The 26978-nt window shown below is 30.1% G+C and overlaps 1 protein-coding gene across 3 annotated transcripts in view; it reads right to left on the bottom strand.

Moving 5' to 3' along the window:
• LOC130891045 (sodium-coupled monocarboxylate transporter 1) overlaps positions 1–24169 on the bottom strand; it is a 91751-nt gene extending 67582 nt beyond the window's left edge. The window contains exons 1-2 of one of the 3 annotated variants that reach the window (XM_057795543.1): positions 23968–24169; positions 16734–16780 (exon numbers count right to left, since the gene is read on the bottom strand). The gene's annotated coding sequence lies outside the window, so the exon portion shown is untranslated. The remainder of the gene's footprint in view (positions 1–16733; positions 16781–23967) is intronic. The other 2 variants (XM_057795542.1, XM_057795540.1) reach the window with 2 other exon arrangements.
• Between the last annotated feature and the right edge of the window lie 2809 nt (positions 24170–26978).

Here is a 26978-nt window from a genome sequence, read left to right as displayed (position 1 = left end):
ATAAATATATATAAACTTGTAATATATTCATTCACAGGATAAAACCGAGATAAGACAAGATTATAAAATGTGCGTATAAAAATTCAGAACGTCGCTCAGTATTCACGATTATAAATTCAAATGCGAAGCAAGAGGTGTCTAAAAATAACATAACACTAAATCAACGAGATTCAACTTGAAATATCTACACTGCAACATTAACATCTCCTGAAGAATTCAGTACTTCGTTTGGCAACACACATTCCAACCGGATATGTTTTCTACGATAAAAAGTAATTTTTTTCCAAGTAATTTCGTATAATTTGAAATATTTTGAATGTGATAATTTATCGTGAGCCCAAAATATGAACATTTTCTTCAAATCTGTAAGATAAATTGGGGCTCCTCGTTAAGTAACGTTCGATATAAAAATATAAAACGTGACGATACTCTTATCATTTTCATACTTTACAATGTGAGAATTGAACAAGTTACTCTACTATATTGAATCTGAATAAATTTAATCGCACTTGACAATTACACATATTGAACGAATGTTCAATCAATTCGTGGTACTGGAATGAACCATCATGTATATCAATGAAGTGTGAGCAAAATTAAAAAATAATTCAAAACAAATATTTTTTCTGTCTTCATGAATAGAAATTTGAGGGGTACATTCGGAAATTATATAAAAATTCACTATCTCTACTAATCATACTATGAGATATAAGATACAGGCAAAATGGTTCCCTGGGCCGACCCTCTCCAGCTACTATGGAATTTTAAAAATTTTTGGCCGGTGTCTTTCAAATTTATTATAAATGAGGGAATTCGTTTAATGTTTATTTGTATATAATTTTTTAGTAGTAGTAGGTGGTTTATTTACATCTACATTTTTTCTAAATAATTCCTAGGAAAGTTTATTGATTAGTTTCTTCTGCTTCTTTTTGTTCTAGAACTTTTTAGAAATTTATTCATGTATATAAATGATTTGTGTAAGCACAGTAAGTTAGGTTTAAGTAAATAGTCGTGTGAATAAAACAAATTAAAGTAATCGCATAAATTATTTAAGTGAAATTTATATGTGAATTATTATAAATAGTACTTATATTGTGTGTAAATGAATTGGGAAAGTAAGAGACAGTTTTCATTAATTCACCCCATGAATAGAAAGAGTGTGAATAAATACGAGAAACCTTACAATAATTTACAAATATCTACCGATAAATCATTTCCAGTGCCCATGTACCCCCTCTGCTATGGACCATTATTGTTTTTGGATTCGAAATATGCCGTTTTCATATTAACCATGTCAGTTTTCCGATAGCGATATTTGAGGTTTTTTTCAATATTTATTCTATGTTTGACAGTATGCCAGGGTTTTGTTATCTTTGCGTTAGTCTGATGAAACAATAATTATTTTGTTGTTTTTATCCATCGTGCTACACAATTCGCACTCTAAATCTTTGAAAAATTTTCCCTATTTATTATGTTTAGTTTTCCGTTGAATTCCAGAACTCAAATTTTTGTGGGAATAAAATCGGATACAATAAAAATGAGCCTCGGAAATATTCAATGTACTTAAATAAGACTTTGTATATCAACTATATTATTTAGTAGCAATATATATTCGTGAAAGAAGCAGATACTATATTGTAGTTCAGTCGTCCATTTACCAAATTAAAAAAAAAAAAAACTATTTCGTATTATAAAGATACTGCTGTGAGAAATTCTTATTCGTCTAGAAGATTGTTGTATTTACTGTTCTTGTATCTTAATTGGCTTTTAACTGGCAAATGTGTGTATTTTTGGAACTATTAATTGGTGCTCGGTAAATAAGTAGAAGTAAAACCCTCCACACATATCACCCGTTTGTATTTGCGTATTTTGCTTGGTCCTTGGGATTAGTGCTTTAGAATAAAGTTAGTGAGTGTGCATAAGTTTTAAGTGAACTAATAGACAAGATGAACAAGCAACCTCTGAGAACTTAACTGATATTTCACCTATTTTGGATATGAAAGTCAAAAAGCTACTCTTTATTTGCACTCGTACCAAATTGCCAGTAAAAAACAACTATTACTAAACACTGAATCGATAATTTCCATGTTTCTACATACTAATTTGACATATAATCTATATTTTGGAGATGTTAAGAAGTATAACATTAGAAAAAAACTTGAAAAACTGGTTATTACACCCTTTTTTCAATTTGCTTTGTTGTTTGTGAGTAAATCCTCAATTTTGCTTACAACTTTGACTTGAATTTTGAAAAATAACTCAAATCCTGTTAAAACTTGGATTACGCACTTATTTTTGATTTATAATATTTCACTTTTATTGAAAAAGCTCATGTTTGCTACAATAATTGATTAAAGTAATCAATATAATTTCCTCGTTAAAATTATGTTACTTTGCACAAAAAATATAATTTTCCTTTTAGATAACGCATCTTCCTGCCACGCTTGGCTTCTCTGACCTGCGTATTTCTATATTTTCAACAAAAGTGTTGACAATGTTTGTATAAAATATTCTAGAGATTAATCAAATGTTCCAGAACGAGGTGGTTATGGATGAAGTGCAGGAAAATTTAGAAAAATTTAAATTTCAATGTTTGGCATTCTATTTATGATTTTTTGACACTTACTATGAATTTTATCACAGTTATTAAGTCATCCTGTAAATAATACTGAGCAGACTTTCAAGTCTTTTGTTTCATAATATTACATCTTCTCCGAAAAGCGTGATCTTTATTGAAAAAAAGGTCAATCTTCGATAACGAAAACATTAGTATTAGAAAGAAAGATTGAATATTGAAATTGCCAAGTAGTTAATAGAACAAATTAACTAGGCAAATTTTTAGAAATTCTTCATCTTCAAGTAACGAATCACTTCTGTATGGTTAATTTGAGACCTAAATCAGCCTACTTCTTGGAATTGCATCGAGCTTAAAAATTAAAATAGTACTTAAAAAAATGTGCTAACAATCCAAATATATATATATATATATATATATATATATATATATATATATATATATAAAGCGTTCTCTTATTTGAAACATATGAAAACTCATATCCTCCATATCTTTTGAAACCATTTTGTATAACACATCTGACACTGACTTGAACAAGGAATCAGAATTTTAAAAACTCATTTCTAACATTTCTATTCCACTCATTCATACACCTTTACCATAAATAAAATCAGTTACCCATAAACTTTCTGGAATCTTTGAACAACAAAATATTAAAATAGCGTACAGTCAAATCCTCAATATTGAATCTATTTCTACTAAAATAGAAGATAAAACACCAAACAATTTGTTTAAATTGTGACAAAAAGTACAATTGTCAGTCGAACAGGTCACTTATCAATCGGATAACTAGCCACAAGAGCGATAGCAGATTATATCCTGATAGATGTTCATTAGCGACTCATGTCCATCATGAAGGACACAATATGAATTATGAATTTGCCAAGAAAAACCCACAAAAAACGTCTATTTTTAGAAACAACGTAAATTGCCCAAAATGGTCATTGCATCAATAAGAAAACTGATTTAAATAACCTTATTGTAATTTATGCATATGTGGTAGATTCTGAAAAAACAAATTCTATAAACATTCAATGCCATAAACAAACAACTAACCTCACCTAACATATAAAGTTCAACTTCAGTTACAACGACCTAACCTATAAAATTTATTGTCATTTATATTCGAACCAATAAATATTCAGCTTTATTCATAACGATTTGGCCTATCGAAATTTAATATTATCCATATATTAACCAATCAATATTGAACATCATTCACTACAACTTATCCTTATCTAACCAATTAATAAAAAATAAAAATTCCTATAGTAACCAGAATCAATATCTCAATTAATCAATATTTCTATCAACGTCAATTTGAATATTGAATTTTGAATCCTATGAATTTAAAAATTTTTAAAAGAATTAATACAATTTAAAACCACCGAAAATCTTAATTAATTATTGTAAGTGAAATTTGATTATTGTTGTAGATATTTCTTGTAGTGTATTTGACCATAATTTCAATCGCATACGATGAATACATGAGTATTCGAAAGTTCGGAAAATATATTAGTTAGTCCACTTTGGTGTTTCATTGTCTCGTTCCCACTAGGAAACTGATTTTATCTGGTTGTAAATGGAGTTTCATTTAAAGCAGACTCAAAATCAACACAATTTACCAAAAAAAACATACAAAAAAAGGTTTAAGAAGTAGGAAATAGAGCACTTTCTTTCTTCCTCTCTGGAGGAGCTATTACAATGGCTACGGTGGGAGGGAGGGACGAAAGCATTTTTCTTGATTTCTCGGAATATTAAATTAAGTCTACTGTGAGAATCTACGTCGCCTTCGGAAAGCGATACAATACAAATGATAAGGCAAACTCTAATATGGCTTGGTTCTGATCGGTCTCATGTTAATGTGATAAAACACTTTTCCAAAAACTCAAGTGAGAGGTCTTGAATAACCAACTTCACTGTTCTGATTCAGCACTGTTTTACGTGTGGTTAATTCCTTTGCATATAGTATAGGAAAGCTGATCTATAGTCATAACAAAAGCTTCAATCAAATGTCATAGTGATTTTGCAGAGAAATAAGTATTGTACAAATATGAAATCATATTGTTACCTCGTTACGTCTCTTACATATTGCTATTATATCTTAAAAATATTCACAATTATTTTAAGTTCATAAATAATATTACTATTTCTGTTTTTTCCATTTTATTGATTAAATGCCATTAATTTTTTTAGTCATAAATTTCATGACTTCACTCATTTCAAATATATAATTAAAATATAAAATAATATAATTGGTGAGAGATTTATGCATATAGTTAAAAAAACGTTAATGTTTAGCGATATTTTATTTATTCATTGTTTATATTTGTTTATTTATTCTTTGAATTATTCAATCATCAAGGAAAAATTAACCAGTATCAAGTAACCATGGAAAAATAAATAAACATGTATTAATTATAAGGATTGGAATAAATCTTGAAACGAAATCTAATTAGAATTCTAGATGTAGTTCACCAAATTGAATAGAAAAAATAACTGTTTCGTTTGTAATTATATATTTTTCCAATTTCGTTAATTAATTATCGTGCAGTTGTGGTTATTTCTCTTTGCCACTTTGAAGATCTTAAAGAGATTAACTTGATGTCGACCTACTACTCTATTCGAAAATCTTAACTAAATTCGTCCTCTGCATTGATAACAACGATCACCAGTGACGTAACTTTTAGTAAGTTGGAATTTCTGGAACCGTTGGCGATATTCATACTGTTTACACCACCACTACACCTACACTCACGATTACACTGTCTGATACGCGTTCACCTTCAGTCTTTAAAGAAAATAACTTGGTTATGAAAACGCGTGTCAGACAGTGTAATTTTTAGTGTTGGTGTAGAGGTGGTGTGAACAGTGTATTCAATATAAGTTTTAGTTAATTTTTTGTGAAATTATTCTCTATAGTCTCTGATCTGCAGCTGCTAGATTGGAGTACGCGAGAAAAAAACTCCCATCAGCTACACCACTCATTAACTGTACAACTCAGATCACTGTCAAAGGCTGCATTTAACCCGTATTTTCTCAGATGAGTTTCAGTTTTCATGTGTATATGAGTCGTCTTCAATTCATAATCACTTCGAATTTGTTGTACTCTCATGTAAACACAATTATTGTGAATTAGTTACTTATTTAATAAATCTGTTATTACTAAAATTTTTCATATCATCTATAGCAATTCTTATCAATTGACAGACTCGTGATATCGAGGATAGCTTTATTTATATTGCATTACTAAATGAATGTCCAATAGTTTTTGCAGTCTTCTTTCCCGTATAGTTCCTCGTTTCAGCATTTAATTCTTGTATCAGCGTTGTGTTTTGTTCTCTTGGTTTTCCATAATTGTCCCCATGAGGCATACATACATAATAGGTATTATTATGCTCCTGATGAATCTGAGCTTGGGGAAAGCCTAGGCACCTATAGCATTGTACAGGTCCTTCATGCTTTATTGATCAACCACACTTATTTTTGTGAAGCATAAGTACGTCTCCTGTGAGGGCTTTATAACTACAATGATTGTTGGTGTTAGTTTTCATGTATTGTCTACATTCCTCTGCATACGGTTCGTGAGCTGCCATACTTTTTTAGTTTTGAGCTATTTTGAGTGCGTGTTTATGCTACTCAATCTATTTGCTTTCGCCCAGGAGCATACTTATTTTATTGAAATCCTCCACTGTCTGTGGTGATTTTTTCAGAGTCTAGTTACCCATCTTACACTGGACTTCGATTTTGCTTTGGATCAGTTCTTCGTGATAATAGTCTACATCAGTAGGAACTTCCATATTATTGCTGCTGTTTTTTTTAGCAGATTTTGCCTATTTTGCTTCGTCTTTTTGATTCGATATTTTTATCTTTCTTTCGCATTATACTGAGAAGCAGTTTGAAATCTGAAATTTGCTGTTAGCTTATATCAAGACTAAATTATATAGGTCGAAATTACTAGCTAATAGCAGCAAAATAGCAAGCGAGTTAGTAAATTAACTGCAATTTTTTTCCTAACAAGTAAGTTAAACTAAACATCGGCAAAATTTTCTCGCAACCAGAAACGTAAGTCAAATTTACTATGAATTGATTAAGTGTATTTCAATCTACCTCGTACAACATCGTTGTGTTGAAATTTTAAAGTGAATACATTGATTTCAATACTATGTTCTCAATGATACTCTACTAGGTTTTCTTCTATTTAATAAATGTATATATATATATATATATATATATATATATATATATATATATATATATATATATATATATATATATATATATATATATATATATATATATATATATATATATTCCTAATTGTTTCTAAGCCTTTATCAAAATATGATATTGTCAGTGTCAATATGTTAAATATAGTTTTATTGTGTATACTTTATAGGTATTTAGATTTTATGTTTTGTGTTTTGATTTAGTTAATTGTATGTTTGTTTCTTAGTTTTTTACAAGCTTTTGTCTACAAATTGTAAACAACTTTCTGACAATAACGCGTTTATCTCTCTCTACTTATTGTATTCAAATCTGTTGCTATGTTTTATTTGGATGATTTGAATTCTAAAGAAATCTGCTCTTATTTCATCACACTTCATTCTTAGCTCGATACAAACACAATTTTTCTTATTCTATATCTAGGAATTATTTGAACACATTAATCAATGATTGATTCAGAAGTTACTATTTGAAACATATATGGAAAGAGATTATAGTTTTACTTCCAATAATCCACGGATAATAATTTTTATCTAATTCCATCTGGAGCCAGCATACTTGAAAAATAGTAATAGCATTGGTTCGGATATTATCACTTTTATGTGAAAATAATCTCAATGTGTTTTTATTATCGTGTATTTTGTTATTCAAATAATTTGTTTTGCGGTGACATTGAAATTATGTAATAAATAGTGAAAGCAATTTGTTTCGTAAATAAGGGAACGTGTGTATAGTTATCAATTATTTTTCATATTTATTATAATTTGAACTATTTACATTTCTTACAAGCTGCAACTTTCAAATGAGAATCCATAAATAAAGTATACCTGTATGATTCCATTGATCATATCCTTTAAATATACGTACTAAGATTACGTAGACAATTCCAATTGGGTACAAATTCAATTCTATTATTCAAACAAAAAACCATATACATTATGATAAATTTCGGAAATAACAGGATGAAGCCAACAATCATTCCAGGAATTCTCTATATTTTTCTTGTATACTTATTCATTGTTCTATCTCTGAAAATAATGTCTTTTTTCGAAAATCAATATCATACCCATTCAATTTTGCATAGGTCGCTAAGGACCTACACTTCACGGCTGAAGCCTGATGCTGAGCTACTCAAGCAAAGAAGGAAGTCACTGCTCTCAACAGTTGTCAGATCACTGCTAACGTATGGAATTATCGTTTAAACACTAAAAGCCCTAAAAACCTTGAAATCGTATAGAAAAGTGTTCATCTGCTAGATACATTAACAGTAACCAATGCTTTCCACACGGTATGAAACAGTGCCTAGTTTGTTCTTGTGTCTATTTTCGTTTTTCCTTAGGAGAAGATCAGATACACTACGATCTAATGAGCGGTATTGCCTTATATTTTAAAAATGTTCCCTATTGCTTCAAACATAATTATTTCTCGAATTATACATTCTGGTTGGGTGTTCCTGACTGCACAGCGCTTATGCATTCCAAATGATTCTGTTCAAATCCACAGCTTAATGATCTATAGGTTATCTTCGAAAAGATAATTTAATCAGATATACTATTGGAAGCAGTGCTGACATCAAAAACTACATAAAATGTGACAAACATAATAGAAGCATTACGAGATTTTTGTTTTACAAAAAGGAAGAGAGCCAAAAATTATATCGGATTGAAGAGTATAGTAGTAAAAAAAATAGTGATTTGTGGTAGAAGATGATGATTTGTGCACATGAAGTATTATTCTCAGAAATATCTCGTTCATTCCGTACACTTAAACTATTTATCAATCATTATTGACTAAATCCCTTCCTAAAAATACTGTTTGACAAACAAAATATTAAAAGTCCAATATATACAAAAGATTGCTTGCATATCTATCTATATAGAAATATTCAACAAATCGATAACTACTTTTTCCTCAGCCTGAATATTCATAATTGCTTATTCATATATTTTAGAGCTTTATACATTGACCAAACAAATTACTGATTCAGCTATGTTGGAAGACTTTTTAAGTAGAGATTTGGATCATAATGTAATATACAGAAATGCCACAAACTGGAGAAACTTAAGCAACTTTCATAGACACTACTATCAATCGGAAATTTTGACTTAATAATTTTGGTCTTCATCAAAATATAATCTAATATCAACAACTTTTATGCGGATATAAAAGAATATATCACTAGATCACCATAAATATTAGAATAATATTTTTAAAATGTTAATCCTCAGTTAACAGAAAATAGAATCAACCGTCCCTTCAAATTATTGATTTTTACATTGAAAGTTATTAGGTTTAATTATAAAGTTTGAAATTGCTCAATTATAGCTTACTTTTTTTTTGTAAGTTAACCATTTCTAAAAATCTTTTCTTTCTTGTATCAATGATATCTATACATGTATGTTTCTGTGATATTTAATGGTTTGTTGGTGCAGTTTTATTTTTTTATTGGTGGATTTTGAATTTATTTTCTATATACAGAGATGTCTGTCCTATGTAATTAAATACCTATACAATATTAAGTATAAATATCATATATAGTAACACTTGATTCAATTTTTAGTGATCGGAATTTTAGTTTTATGAAATATTTTGATAATGTATTATGCCCTCCATGACTTATTCTAATATTAAATTGCTTGAAAATTGTTCTTTTTGTACATATGTACATACTGTAAGGAAAATTGCCTTACATTTTGACATTTAGAATCTGTTTTGTTTTTAATGAATCATAGTATTATATCTTTCTTTACATAAACATTTAAAAAACTGTTAATTCCCTTTCTAATCATAGATTCTTGGAGTGTGCTCTTGAGCTAGAGACAGTATTGTCACAAATACCTTGATATATTATTAAATGTTTTGGTTTTCAATGACATTAAGAATTAAATGCTGAAACCCATCAATTTCTAAGAAAAATTTTTCGATTAAACATGGGAAACTTATCCAAGTAACCGAAAAACTTAAGTTTTTATTTCTGTTTCAGATTATGTCAAATGGAAGCAACAAACATCAAAAAAATAATTCATTAGTTATCGGAAAAGAAATATGATTCATATAATGAAAACTAATTGTTCAAATTCTAATAATAAACTGTAGTTAATATTTTTAAAAATATTAGAGCATCTTGACAGCCATTACATATTTTAGCCTCTCCGCTAAAACCTCAAATATCGTAGCTCCGATTAGATGATGTTCTAATTGATATACTTCAATGACTCCAGACCCCCAATGTCACCTTACCCCTTTTCGTTACAGAACTGCATATATAAGCCACCTGAGGTTGTGTTCCGATAAAGATATTTCTAAACATCGACAAATGTTAATTATATCCATACATTCAATAATATCAATAATTATCAAACTTTCTATGGGATAATATATTTCACTTATCATTTTTATAACATGGAGCAGAAGTCAATGAGTACTTTCTCAATGAAGTCTAGGTTTAATCTAATCCAAATACTTCTTTATAATTGACTAATTGTCAAAATATCGAAGGGACACTCATTGAACTTTGAGGTACCAGTACTATTAGAGATAATATTTTCTCTTTCAGTGTTATACTGATATTAGCTATCTTTTTTCCCGTCTGTATCAATAAGAGTTGGTTTATAAGCTTATTGAGAAATTTTGAGCACGTCGAAGTTTCACACTAACCTTTCGAACATTTTATAGACGTATTATGTATTTGTTAGCTTTAATCAAACCAATAATATAAAAACTGCTTGCAAAAATCAGAAGACTTGAATCATAATAACATATAATAATCTTCTATCTCTGATAATTGTGTTTAATTTTTTTAAACATGTGTTTAAGTTTACTTTATGATTAATATAATGAACATATAAACATGTAGCCACAAAATGTTATTCATTGGACCTGTAATTATATTTTTTACAAAGGATTTTAACGACGTGATTCAAGCTTATATTTAATCAAAACAAATTATGTTTGAAAATACTGTGGAAATTTATATTGAAGTTATATAATCATTCTCTCATCAATATTTAGCGCAAAAGATTTTTTTTGAAGTGAAAAAATTATTATTCCACATAATAATACACAATCAAAAATATTTCGGAATGAAGTTATGATCAGATTTTTGGCTTTAATTCTAGTCTGTTTCTGACACTATCATTTACGATATAATAACATAGAATTCAGAATAAAAACAAAACCATGACAGTAATGTATTGTTTCGGACATCCATAACATCCACATATATTTGATATTAAAATGAAATGATAATCAAATTATACCAGTTTGCATTTGAAGTGTGAAAAACCGTTTTGTAACTTTTCATACTAATTTCGAGATTATGTGAAAAAAGTACAAAAACTGTAGATCTTTTTACTAACTACAATTTGATCGTTACAAATTTTTTCGCAATTTTGCCGGAAATCAAGATAAACCGTTTTTTATCAATTTTCATCTCAACATTGATAATGAATTTTTTTTTAACAAGTGTGCACAATTTTTCTGCCAAAAAAATATTGTTTGGTATTAATTTGAATTTTGTTTTCGCTAGTTTAGATCTCATTAATGAAGAGTTTTGTAAATTCAAGGGTTTCGGAAAACATAAGTCATTATTATTAAGTTGGTGAAAACTATCAGCCATTTCTTTAGCATTATATACATTTGTGTTATCATAGTTGACTCCATGAGTGATATTCATAAACCAACACTCACAATTACACTGTCTGAGGCGCAACAGTCAGTTGCTAACCATTACCTCAAAAATAGGCATTTAATGCATCTACTACGATATTTTTCATCCAAATGCCGTCTTTTGGTACGGTGATAATGTGAATAAGCACAGTCTTACATAATTCATCCCTTTTATTCTAGAAAATATGGATTCGTTACACTTTGCAGCATTTGAATGAGTTTAATAAGTATTTATGAAAATATGTCTACCGATATGGTTTCCCACTATACATGACAAAATATTCACTATACTTACACGTCATCATATTTCCATTCAGATAAAAAGTACTTTACCAGAATGAATTGTGGTTCGATCGAATACAATTAAAAGACATAATACACCATCTTTATGATAGACAGATACCATATAATGTCATTAAAATAATCGAAAATATATACTCAAAAAATACAATCCAAGCAAAAACAAATGATGACCTAACTGAACAGATACCTGCAAATAGGGGCATTAGGCAAGGGGACTCTCTCAGTCCGCTCCTATTTAACATAGTGATGGATGAAATCATAAAACAAGTACGCAAACTAAGAGGATACAAAATGGGAAATAAAGAAGTCAAAATCCTGTGCTATGCAGACGATGCGGTACTGTTGGCGGAGAACGAGGACGATATGCAAAGGCTACTGTACCAATTTAACAAAACAGCAAAAAAATTCAATATGATAATATCAGCGGCAAAGACAAAATCAATGGTTACTTCCAAGACACCGATCAGATGTAAGCTTGTGGTGGATAACAAAATAATACACCAGGAAATGAAATTTAAATATCTGGGAATCGAAATATCTGGACACGGGGACGTGGAGACGGAAGTAAGAAACCAAGCTACAAGAGCCTCAAGAGCAGCAGCATACCTAAATGACACAATCTGGCGAAATAAATACATTCGAACTGAAGCAAAAGCCCGCATTTACAAGACCGCAATCAGACCTATATTATCCTATGCAGCAGAGACCCGACCTGAGACCTCTAAAACGAAACGGATATTGGAGACTACAGAAATGAAAATAGTTCGAAGAATAGCGGGAAGAACACTACTGGATAGAGAAAGGAGTGAAAACATAAGACGAACATGCGGGATAGATAATATCAATGACTGGGTACTGGATAGAAAGATAAAATGGAATGAGCACATTGACCGCATGACGGAAGAACGAATTGTGAAAATATCAAGGGACAAATCACCAGCAGGACAAAGAAGCATTGGAAGACCTAGGAAAAGATGGATTGACAACCTCCCAGGTGACTGAGCAGAGGTAATGACGTGAAGAAAAACAGGCAATGATGCCTATACACAGCAGGAAGAAGAAGAATTGTGGTTTGTGGAATTTACGGTTTATGAAGTTGCATGTTTACATCAACGCCAAAAATTATGAAAAATAAAAACTGGAAGTTGTAACCTATTCAGTTACGACACTAGCATTGAGCTTTGTAATGCATATCAATTTTTTAATTTTTTTTTACGGATCTCACAATATCAAACTATTGTCAAGCATGATTTTATGCAACCATCAAATGTCGTTTTTATCGCATTTCTTACTCATAATATGTTAACCAGAGTTTATCCTTATAAAAATAATGAAACGTTTAAAATGAGATTAACCAATTTAAAAAATCAAAGAGAGTAAAAATTATTAATAATTTATGCGTCACACAACAGCTAGACAATGTAAAATGTCACATTCCAAATACTAGAGCTGGCTGGTATGTATTCAGTTTGTTCTAGAGATTCTGAGCAACAGAAGGACTTTTCGGCAACTATAGCGTCATTGATAGCTTAGCGAGTTTTACGGTTTTTACAATTTTCGGCATAAAAATAGCTTATTAGTATTGAATATTGAAGCAAATCCGTGTAAAGGCGGATAAATCGTTGATAACTGCTCGATACCAATTATTAAATATATACAATCTATATTAAATAACTGAATGAACGTCATGGAAGAATTATATAAAAAATGTGATGAAAATTGAAAGTTCTTGTATATCTGGAGGACCCGCAATCATCTGATAGTTGATGTACGTGAATCTGGGTTATATTTTCCGGAAAATCTTTTAATATTGAGCCCCTTTGATGATACACAACAACAATACAACAAGTAGTTATTTTCGAATTATAAAAATTTTGAACAGTAGATATACAAGAGCAGATACATCTCAAAATCATGCAATGCTTGGAATAGTTCCGATCATAGTGATATGCTACTTCCAAAACTCGTGTATGTTATTATTGTATTGTATTGTCAATTATTTTAAAAGGAGATGAGTATTTACATGGTTGTTATTTATAATAATTCACACTCTGAATTGTTATTACAATTAAATGTGAACAAATGAGGATTTTAATCAGAAATAGCTTTTGCCTTGAGGATGTTTTTCTACAACCGGTTAAAAAATGATGAGTGTCCTTAATTATAAACATTGAAGTGAAACTTTCAGGAATCGAATAATCATTATATTACTAACTGTTACGTCTTCATTAGCACTACCGCATACTAATGGGAGGTTATTGTAGCTATTATCAGTTTGATAAACTGCTTTATAAAAACTAGAGATATTCATAATATTTTCTGTTGTTGTGAATGAGCAAATTGTATCATCAAAATAAAACGTGGTTGTTTATAATAAACCAAATTGAAATATAAACAAATTTACAATTTCGGCGTCTTCATGTGAGCAATTACAAAATAAAAAAAAACTAATTTTTCAATGTAATGCACTAAAGAAGTAAAAATAAAACATTTGCTGAAAAATCCGCTAAGTTGATATTCATTCATTCATCAATTAATAATAACCTATGATGTGATGAAGTTACCATTAAAAATAATTGCAATGCTTGAAAAACTGTTAGATAGTGGATGAACACAGTATTAACATAAAGTGTGGGAATTTGATGTATACAGTGACCTTTCGAAGAGTTTATGCTCCCCACAATAGATAATATTACTATATTTATTTAGTCTTCAAGTTTTTCTCCACATTTCAACCATTTTTCGAATATTTCACTTAATATATATGGAAATTACTATTAACTTAACTCATTGTTGGATTTTTCAGCTAATTAGAAATTATCAGTTCCCATATGACTTATTTCAATTACATTTTTGCCTATACATACCTACCTATACATATGATAACCTAATCACACGACCGTTAAAGCATTTTAACGTTTAAAATTGTTAAACAATATTATCCATATATTCAAGAGTAAATAAAAATTCAACTCGAGGCATTATTAAAGTTGATTTTCATCGTAATTTTGTCAGTAGCTAACACCTTGTGATTAGAAATTTTATTAGAAATATGAGACAGACAGACAAACAAAATAAGCTAGAGGAAGTGTGCTTGAAATAAAGCGGTTGAGTAGTTTTGATAATAAATAGGTCGTATGTGGAAAATAAATGAAATAAAAGTTATTACCGAAAATAAATCAAATTGAAATTAATTGATGGATAAGCAAGCATGTATCTAATATATACCGTGAAGTCGGTCCTGTTCTATTATGTTTCTCGATGCTAAAGTTTGGCTAATGTCCTTATTTTTTACTTATTCACATTATGTTTTTTCATGAAGCGGTTATTTCATAGTATTGTTTTTGTAACCTGTTTACATTATGTTGTGACCGTTTTCATATAGACAATTTCTAAAAACACCTTTTCCGTTTCTTTGTGGCAAACTAGAGATTTCCAGTAACAAAAAATTCTGAAATGTGATAATACTACTCAATTGAGGCTCTAGCAGCCGTAAGAGTCCGTGAATAATTTGACTACATATGAAAGATAAGAACAACAAACTGATAAAAAGAAAAAGGTAACAAAATCATATTAAAAAAATGATAAGGATACTAAAGAAGTCTTATATCGTATTAAAAAACCAGAATATAAAAAGTGAGGTATGAAGAAAGTTAAAAATATGATATAAAACATGATATAATGAGAAAAAATGATACAAGAATAAATTATTACAGATCAATACTTTAAGGTATAAAGGGTTATTGATTATGTATCTATAACTTCAATATGTTAGACTAAATGGATTGTCTTTATTTTATATAGGTTTTTCTACCTTTCCTTCAAATATTGGAGAAAATTGATCTGCCACATATTTGGAAAATGTTCAAAAATAGATTTCGAGAATTTCATACGAAAGTGATTTGAAGGGAATACTATTATTCATCACAATTACATTAAATAGCTCTATTATTACTAAATAATATGAGGAACAACCGAGTATTTATATAAGAACTTGATTATTAGTATTACAGTAAAATACATTGTGAATTGTTGAATATATTTCTTGCGTTCTAATCTCCTTACCTATTAATTCATATAAATACGCATCGACAATTTCTTATCGACAATGCCGAAGAGTTAATTTTTGATTAGTTTGAAATAGGAAATATTTATGGAATGCCAGGTATTATGATGTTTGTTTTCGAATATACTTGGTATATATTCTCAAAGTTTGACTACAGTTTCTTCGATCTTCATCATTTTTGTTTTTTTAGAAAATGTAGTCGTGGTACCATTACAAATAGTATTAATAGATAAGTGAGAATCATCAACATAAATTTCCATTCAAAAAAATAAATCTCAGCTATTTAGTATACAATGAAGCTGGGTATAACCTCTCATTTGAAATCATTGGTTGTGTTATAATAGGAAACCAACTCAACATTTCAAAAAAATAGACTATTTGTTGTAAATCCAGGCGCGGAAACATTGAATTGAGTTTTACATTATTCTTAAAGATATTCAATGAATTCATACTTTTGATAGAGTATCGTTTTAGATTAGATTAGATTGAATTAGATTAGTTTCGCCGCTAGATCCAAAAGTATTTGGATGCAAGCAAAAACAAGTTGCACCTTACTGATGAGATTAGTTGTGGTAGAAATAGAAATAGAATATTCTATCGTGGGAGGGGGTAAATCAAAGCAGATGATGCAATAAATTGAACTATAGCTAAAGTTCAATTGCTACATTTAAATTAAAGTAATATTATCATTATCCCAATAATCCTTATTTTCAAACCATATTCTTCACCAAATCAACCAAACTTGAGGAGATTGTAAATATTCTAATTAAAATTCAGTATAATTAATAAATTGAAGCTTATTTCGATGGTCACTGTTTGAATATAAATCTTGAAATTAAAATTTAAAAGTAAGTTAATCATAATATTTTGTAATTATTTATTCAAATGTTTTACCCTGATCAACGTCCAGTTACTTTACATGAAGTGTTCGACTCCAAATGCTGAAAAATAATAGTTTATTTATTATTATTATTATTTATACATTTCATAATAATACTTTCTATAAATAATTATTAGCATCATAACCCTTTTATAAATAACTATTAAATGTTAATTTAGCTCTCTTAAAATTGATACGTAGTAAAAAGGTATAATTGATGTTTGTTCCAAATAATATATTGAGTAATTATTCAATTTTATAGAATTTCGTTGACTGGAGTTTTATCATATCAACATTTTTTCATTATAAATTCGAACAAGGTACAAACGAACTGCCATACAATCTATCTGCTAAAAACAATTGTTTAATCCAGTATAATGCTGACATTATTCTATTGCCTTTCGAGAAAAGTTTATGTTAATGCTAACATATGGGATTCTAGCAGGTATAAAACTGTCTATACCTTTTGTATGGTTGATAAATTCCTCCCCAAACATTTTGAGGTTATAAGATTAGATCCAGTATTGCAGAAGGTAAAATCACAAAGTATTAACTAGAATTAAAATCACATCCTCTGTTACTTTAAATTAAAATTACACCCTCTGTCACCTTAATTCAAGGTAGTATTTGCTATAATATCTTAGAGTAAGTGTATGAATAGTATGAAAATTAGTCATATTTGTATAAAGTATAGATAAGAGTAGTCGTTACTAATGTATCTTCAGCACCAACAAATGTGAGAGGATTTAAAAATTATTTTATGCTGAGCATGTGTATTCATAAAACGAGTGGCCAAGAGATTATATAATCATTAACAGGGGAATTGTCATCTATTTATTCAACTAATTATGATGATCAAATCTCACTAAATCTAAGTGTGGTGGACCCAATAGCATTTATATGAACGCGATCATCTTCTTATAAACATTCCACTCAGAAAATAATAGGAACGATCAATTAACATTTAGAGGAGGTGGAATTTGAGATTAGCAAACTAGGCTGATTTGAATTTCACTAGTCATATAAAAAAAATCGGCCATAAATTAATCTCATTGAAGACAACATTGATAAAATAACGAATGTGCTAACCGAAAGTCATACAGGGACATAAATCAATATGTGAAATCACTAAATAATGATTCTCGTTCATCCTTGTGCAAATCTATGATTTTGCTCCATATATTTTCACAACCATCTGTGAAACAACTTAGATTTATAACAAAAGTTCGAATCATGCGTGAAAAATTAGAAACAATTAAACATAAACTAGTCCGGCATCCAATTCTTTCCCTCTCAGGCGTAATAAAAATAAGCAAAATAAACCCTGGTCCACTAAAGGTTTACGTAAATCTACAAAGAACATGCGATCTTTATCTCACCTGAGGAGATTTTCGGATAGAGTATTCACTAAACGAGATATTCGAGAAATTATACAGAAAAATTCATCATAAGAAAATAAAAGCTATCAAAGATATTTATTATAATAGGAGACTCGCCAAATCTTGTAATGTTTCTAAGGAAACATGGTCCATTGTGAATAATCTAAGAAATAAAACTTCGCAGTACAATTAATGAAATCAAAAATAAATACTAATCTGTTTTCGAATTTTACCACTTTAATTAACGTTTCCTTTCAAAATGGCACTTTCCCCAATTTCCTTAAGACTGCTGCAATTATACATCTGCATAAAGAAGAAGATAAAAATCAAGCACCGAATTATTGCTCTTTTCTATCATTTCTGTTCAAATACAAAATACTTACTAGCCATAAATTTGGGTTTTTAAGTAACACATGCACAAATGATTTAATATTCTCGTTTATAAATAACGTCCACTCGAGCCTAAACAGCCATCACTGCACTGCAACAACTTTTTGTGATTTTTCTAAGGGTTTCGATTGTGGTAATCATAATATTATAATCAACAAATTGCAGTCTTACGGTTTCAGGGGAACACCTCTCGCATGGATTAATTCATATCTTTCCAAGTGAGCTTGTAACAATTGATACAATGATGTCTTCTTATCTTACAAGCCAATAGAATGTGGAGTACCCCAAAGCTCAGTACTAGGCCTTATTTTGTTTCTTCTGTTGGAGCAACCCTGATCTCACGGTACTTCTTAGGACCATATCTAGTGACTTAATCGCCCTTAAATCATGGTGCGATTGTGTCTCAAAGTTTGCAGTTTTTTCATATAAAAATACATCGCAGCCTTTTTTATCAAATAACACCACGATTGACGTTGAATTTGTGAAATCTGTGTTTCCTAAAATCTAGGAATTGAAGGCAACAGTTAGCTGGTAAAGTTGCCCACGAAGCAACTACTAGATATCGAAAGATCTCAATATATATTTACCAAGAAATCGACAATTTCATCAAAGAAATAATCATGTAAAACAGACTCATCTTCACAGAATTTCCAAAGAAAACCATCCCAAATTCAGAGAGTGCACTATAATAGTGACCATTGAGCATATTATCGTATACTGCACAGAATTTCATGTAAAACGCAAAATCTCCAGTGATGTGCAGAAAAATCTAATAACAAATAACCATAAATATGCAATATCTCTAAATGTATTATATAGTGGATGAAGCATTAAACAAAAGTTATATACATTTGAGTTACAAATATGTGGAATGAATTATTAGATTTTTATTATGTTGAACCACACGCTCCATCTAATGATTTAAACATTGCTGAAAAGCATTTTGATCAAATCTCTATAGGATGTATTAGTGCCTATGTGCCTGTAGCTCACCCTCTCTATCACTTGATCCAATTCACTTGGACTATTTCTGTGGGGTTATCATAGAAGACATCAAGTTTGTCAAACATAATCTGTGGAATCCATTTGTCAAATATGTCATAACGTCGCAGATACAAGAAACCTATTAACATGTTTTACGGCTTACATGGATTCTACATGAAATAAACTTAAAAACTATAAATGTTTGTTCGTTTTTAATTCAAATCATGTTATTTTCGTTGACATTCACACTTCATGATGTTTTTGGTTTTAAAACGAAAGCAAGCTTTTGTTTCAAAAAGGATCCCGGTAAATATTCAATGAGAATATTAAGGGATTCGCTAATAAATTTATTAGGCTTCTAAATATTTTTATACTATTTTATACTATATCAATTATTATTATCTGAAATAATAGAAAATTTAAGTCTCTTGGTACGCATATATATCGTCATTATATGTGAATTTAATATAAACCAATTTCTAACATAAACTAAATTAAAAACTGAAGGCAGTTCAAGGTAACAAGACGTTAATTATATTAATAATTGCTCAATATTAAATATACGTTCGAAAGAGAGAAAACGATACTGATTGAAAGTGATAGACATTATTAACATTCTTAAGATTTGGTCGGAATAATTATCATACGAGAAATTATTTACATTTTTTGTTGAGACTATATGAACCAATATTCATTTCCAAGCCAGATAATTCAAATTAAGTTCGTTATATTGTAGTTGTGAGAGCTGGAAGACTATCCATTTTCAAGTTAGAAGAAAAATTAGTGAGGTAATAGCAGTCAATCCTCAATTTTTTTTTTTTAATTTTTGTATTTCATTATTATCATAATCTTATGTTTCCTTCGGTCATAGTGAAAAATTAGAAAGGAGGGAAGCTTGATTGCACTGCACCAGTACTTGATTTGCAGAGCAGGGTTTAATCCACTACTTGGAAAAATAACAAATAATTATTGAATTCTAGTACTAGATTAGTTATTAGGTATCTAATTAGTTTATGATTTTGATTTTGTCTTGCAACTTATTATAAATTTTATGTAAAATTGGAGCACCTTTCGTTGCATTCAATTTTTGCCAATGGATCCCAATTAATTTTAATTATAAATGTCTTTCCACACCAGTTTATACAAGTTCTATCAATTTTTCCAAAATATTTCAGTAGATGAGTTAACGGACGCAACGAGTGAACAGAGTTAGTTTTTTCCCTTGTAAGAAGACAATGAGGTCGTCAGAAATCGAAATTTTGAAATGAATGAACTTTGGCCTTTGGCCTTCATAGCCAAGTGATTTGATATATTTCGATTATTTCCTGTGGTGCCATGCTGTTATCAATTGATACCTTTAAAGCTAACATGTAACTACGAGGGCTGCTACTTAAGTTTTGAGATGTGACAACTTGATGTAAATATCTCAAATCTGACATTGCCCTCATAAAGTTTGAGAACTTTGATGGTGAACCTACTCAGAACGTGCTGTTCTACAAATGCTACTTGAGTTAATCAGACATACTTGAAATATTCATGGAATTCATTCGCGAACAATTTCGTGCGAAGATTTTTCTAAGACTTTCGATTTGGATTAAACCAACAGTAGTGTGCCGAATTACTCGCTTAGACTTTTGGTGATGAAGCACTATCTCGAGAAAACGTATTTCGCTGGTTTTACGAATTCAATCGTGGTCGCAATCCATTACAGGATAAATTTCGTGAAGGTCGTTCAAAATCAGCTATTGTGCCAGAAAACATCGATGCTGTGTGTAAAATTATGTGAGATATTTATGTGATATACCATTAGATATATGCCTCTTATTGGATATTAATTTCAATCGTATACATTTAATAATGCATGAACATATGACAATGAAAAGATTTGCTGCTGTTGGATACCGCATAATTTGAAAATCGCTCAAAAAAGCTCATGTCGATTGGTGCAAAGAAATGCTGAATAAACTCAATCAGGGTACTTGAATATAAGAACTATAAGATCGTGACAGACGACGAATCATTGATCTATGTAGAAGAACCCAACAATAAACAACAATCGACTGTATGGGACTTCCAAGGCGAGCCATATCTAACAAAAGGTGTTTGCTCACGAAGCACTTTTAAGCACCATTCGGGGTAACTAATCGCAGAAGACGGATCATTCTCCACCATGCCAATGCGAGCTCTCACAAATCATTGCAAACAAAACAAGTTTTTAAACACTCCAAATATCGAATTGATATGTCATTCACCATACAGTTCTTGTGACACCCTATATTTTCTTCTTATTCCCACATATTAAAAATAAATTGAGAGATGATCAACGTTTTTCTCACCTGAAGAAGTGGTTGATACCTGCAAATCACATGTTTTGGAGGTACCCTAATCAAAATAGAAAAACTTCTTCGACAATTGGTTCAATCGCATACAATGGAGACTATTTTGGAAAACTTAAGCCATATCGAATTATAAATATCTGTTTTTTATTGTAGTGACTCACGACTAGCTCGGAAACGTGGTGCAAAAATGGAAGTATAGAATATCTTTCATTAAAAACATATTAATATGATACTTTTTCAATAGAGTTTTGTTTTTTCTGTTTTCTCCAACCATTTGAATATCTATGGAGGTCAAACGCAACGAGGTAATTATTTTTATTTTTTCTCAGTAATCGAGAATCGGGATGAAAATAATTATTATTCATAAAAATTTGGGAAACGTCAAGTTTTATCTAATATTCATTGTAAATAAACAGGTGATTCCTGTCATATGTGAAAATTTGGAATCCTATCATAATTTGTTGTACAAATTTGCGAAGAATTCGTGAAAAATCAACAAGCTACGAGTATATTCGGTACATTTTTTAAAGGAGACTGTTAGTCGAAGCAATTGAAGGTTAACTATATCTTAAACTGTAAACATTCACTAACAAACAAATCCTATGTGATGATTTCATTAATAAGAGATAATATCAATTTCTTTTGATGATCAGGCCCGTTCATTATCATTTCCCATCGCGATTTAAATAAGATAAGATGTCTTGATATCAATAAAAATATGGAATTGTTTTGATTTTCAAGAAGTCATTAAATATTTCGTGGTATGAAAATATCGATTATTCGCAAAATCAGTTTTTCGTGGACTAAGTTCTATATAGTTTATTCAACTGCAATACACAATATTTCAGATTAATAAATGACTGGATATGTAAATAGAGTACGAGCATAAAAGGAAAATATATCTCGACTTGTCAGGCATATCACAAAGTAAGTACTATGAGTCATATAGGCATATGAGAAAAGCAAGAACTAATCGCCAAACTGTCCTTGGTAAGAATAACAAAAATACTACTAGTGAATCGTAATTTTTATTAAACATATATCTGATGTTGCTGAAACTAGTCAGCGGTCAGTAGCACGTCCTTATTTAATGTATGATAAATGTATCATGGTGCTAAGTCAATCAGGAACAGATTAGAGCTAATCGATTTATTATAACAATTGGAAAATGCGGAGTCAGAGTCGAACGAAACTAGGTACAGCATTGAAAGTTGCTTTATAGTATCAAATTGATTCCAATTTAACTTTATTGCCTATTAAAACTTTTTCATCTCTTTCCTTGCTTAGCCAGTATTAATTATCAAGTTAAAGTGAACATACAAGTATTACGAAAAAGTCAAATAAAATGACACTTAATCATAAAGAAACATGCATGTTGTACCGCGTAATAAAACATGAAGCATTTCATAAAATAACATATTACATTGTCATTTTCAACAAGAATTGTAAGTGAAAATAAACAAAAAAAGTTACGACCGGTATCTGCTCATTGCATTATTTTCATCCACCAGATTACAGACCGAATAACATGATCTTAGTTATTACGAGTACTTATTAATCATCCTGTACTTCTCAAATTGGTTGTGATAAATTGACTATAATTTTTTAAAAGAAGCATTTCGATTCAGCTGATATGAAGGTTTGTTGTGTGCTCATTTTTTAGTTTGAGAAGTAAGATTAATTAAATTCATCGAACATTATATTTGTATATATTGTTTATATATTGAATACTTCCAAGTCAAGAGAATTCTCCAAGGTATATTTGATTTCAAAAATATTTATGGATTATTCTTAGATCTTGTGTGTTTGTTTAATGACCGTGCTAATTGAGTTTTTAACGCTACTAATGCATAAAGACAGAATTTTGTGGTTACGAGAACGCAGACGATAACAATCATTGAATACTGGTGTGCATGCACAATGAGAAAATAAATTATTAGATATTTAACTTTGAACAAATAATTACAGCTTAATATCATAACCACATTGACGCTACATTGAAATAAAAGAATGATTTTTCTTGAAAAAATTAGATTTCTTTCTTCTGTTGAAATAACAAAACATCGGAAAACTGTGAACCGATTCTGATGAGTAAATTATATTTTGTATTGATTTATACACTTAGTTCGAATAAAAATAGAAAACAATAATGGTACCTGTCTGTTTGTTAAAATTTTCCACCCTATTTAACTTTAATCTAAGAAATCTGAATTCTTTTAAACTCTATTCATACACTGTTTACAAAACTTATCACTACCAAAGTTCACAGACAGCGCGGGTATTCTATACTTTACGCAACTGGTCTACACGATACCAGCGACCTACCTCATGGTAGAAAGATCGTACCAGAACAACTGTTCCCCACCATGGTTGATGATGCTTTTAAACCGCATAACATAATTTATTGGTTTTGGTTTCATTGATTTGGACTTTGGGAATAACTCTGAGAGGTATATAAATATTATTGTCATTATTTCTGCAAATTTGGGTTATACCAGATTTTTTCTGTTACTTTGTATTAACGTATTAACACGAAATTTGGAAAAAAAGAGTTGTGCTTATGAAACTCGAAGTATGGAAAATGATACCCAAATTCTAAGTACGTAGTTTAGTGAAATATCTCAAATCACAAACCTGGAAAGTAATTATTGATAAGCACATATATAGATAATAACGTAGAGGTAAGAGCATTTTGTTCGTGATAACTTCATGAATTACATGATTTCGATAAAAAATATGTTTTCCACGTGTCGACATTTTTTAATCATTCAAAAAAATATTGTTTCAATTTCACAATATTTGTATATGTACACTATGTACTTGTAGGTAGCAGTTTTTCGAGATGTATTCACTCAGTTGAAACTTGCTAGAGGTGAATTATGGATATCAGTATTTGTAATATAAGTTTGCTAGGAGATTTTCTGTACATCATGTTTAAGAAACTATTAAATTATTAACTTGCCTACCCAAACTACTATGGCTAATAACTACTCCTGAAAATATAAATCAGAAAGTGTAATGTGTAGCGCGTTTAAAATTCTTTATTTTTGGGTGTTAGTAACAAAGAACATCAGCTTTTAGTTTTTCAGTCTGTACAATAATCAATGATACATAAATTGGGTTGAAAGTGATCACCATTCATTTTTTTATCCTCATCAAAATAATAGACATTGTGAAACATAGTGAGACATCAAAATCAGTTGATAAATTCTTTATGACTCTTGATCTAGGAAGGCAGAAGAATATCAGGTGAAGATTGTACTGATACTGCATAATATTGCAGCTCGTATTGTAGAAATTCATTGATAACTAGAGGATTACCTTTATCAGGTGGTAGTTGTCTTCCATTCATGTATCAAAATATTTGTGTTCAAAATATGAATAACTTACTACTCTGATACTTCTCCTCCATTAATTCTGGATCTCCCTCACCAAGGTTTAATAAGTTATCTAGAAATCTATAGAGGAAAGCTTATTTAGACAGTATTACTTGATACTCATCTACTTTATTACGATGGCTTCACTGACATTTCAAGGTAAGGTCCTAATTTGGACTAGTACAATTCCACAGACCAATGAAGCAAAGGTATTTTGTGTAGAAACTTTGTTGACTAAATTGATTCAATATGAACCATATTCTACATAAGTTTAGATTGCGCATCAAATCATTGTCTCATTTCGAAGAAACATATATGAACTGATGTGTTTTCTACTTCTACATTCTTCTCCATTTTCAAATTGTACCGATACGAATTAAGTTAGAGGAATATTTTAAGTGTATCTTGATGTTATATTCCTTGCCTGCTCTGTTTCAAGTGCTATTGTTTGACGAGCGCTTACTCCTAGTCCTTTACTCTTATGTCCCTCGTTTTGCAACTCGTCTTTGAACAATATTCAAAATACTTTGTCCGTCTGGCGGTACCTTGTCAATTTTCTATTATGATGTTTTTATTGACATAGCATTATGTAATTTTAGTTATTTATCTACATACTCGCTAGTTACCTCTAGAAAAATCCAGACAACGTTCAATGAGTTTTGTTAATTAAATCAAAGAGAATAATTAAATTCACTCAATATTTGTAAAATTCTAATGTGTTTGATGATGTGAATGGAATTTTGAAAACAGTTTTTCCGGAGTAAAATCCTTGATTGGCGTAGTCTTAGTAGGATTCGTCTGTCGCGATAAAAAACTCGACTTACTATTTTGATGCATAGTGTGAAGACTTAGAGCATATGAGGAAACAATAAATAGGACTCTAGATTGGCTGGAAAGTGCCAAGTTCTATATTTTCATGTATTCTTATCTGAGACTAGAAAGGGGAAAAGATGGAAAAGTTTCCTAATGATGGAAAAATGTTACAATCAAAAAGATCCAAATTTTTTAAGTAATGTTATGTTTGACGATGAGGCTACTTTTTGTATTAATTAAAAGGTAAATCGGCATAATTGTAGATACTGGTCACGTAACAATCCTCGTTGGATGAGTGAACGCTCACCCAAGATCCTGAAAGACTGAATGTATGGGCTGCGATAATAGGCGACAAAATAGTTGGTCCCTTTTTCTTAAGGGTAACTTGAATGGTCCGGCGTATTTAGATTTATTGGAAAATAGTAATATACCTAGGTTAGCTTGGATATTTTCAAATCCTAGTTAATATTTTCAACTACATTTGGCTACAACAAGATGGTGCCCCACCTCACTATGCGTGTGTGGTGAGACAATACCTTACTAATGTGTTTTTGAAAGGCGTGGTTTTATCGAATGGTTCTCACGATCATCCTACATGAATCCTTCAAACTATTTCCCGTGGGATCACTTAAAAAACATCGTTTATAAAGCAAGGATTACCACAGAGTTAAGAAGAATTGAGAAGTTAGGGATGTTGGAAAATGTATTGCAAAGTCTTAGAAATCGCATGACTTGTTGTATTGAAGTAAATGAACAACATTTTGAGCATCCGCTGTAATCGCAGTTACTGTTTGGTTTCTAAAATTTGTAATTTTTCTGCTTCACAAATGTGGATCCACTTTTAACATGACACAAACATTTAAAGATTTTTGTTCACTTGTTTCTGAGCTATGATTTGGAGTACATTCGAAAATGAGAAAAAAATTGCAAGGGATATATCATGCTATAGAGTGAGCGCGACATTGTTAGAATGCGCT

Source organism: Diorhabda carinulata, chromosome 3, assembly GCF_026250575.1.
Source record: "Diorhabda carinulata isolate Delta chromosome 3, icDioCari1.1, whole genome shotgun sequence".
Lineage (NCBI taxonomy): Eukaryota > Metazoa > Arthropoda > Insecta > Coleoptera > Chrysomelidae > Diorhabda > Diorhabda carinulata.
This window is presented reverse-complemented; position numbering and strand designations above follow the sequence as displayed.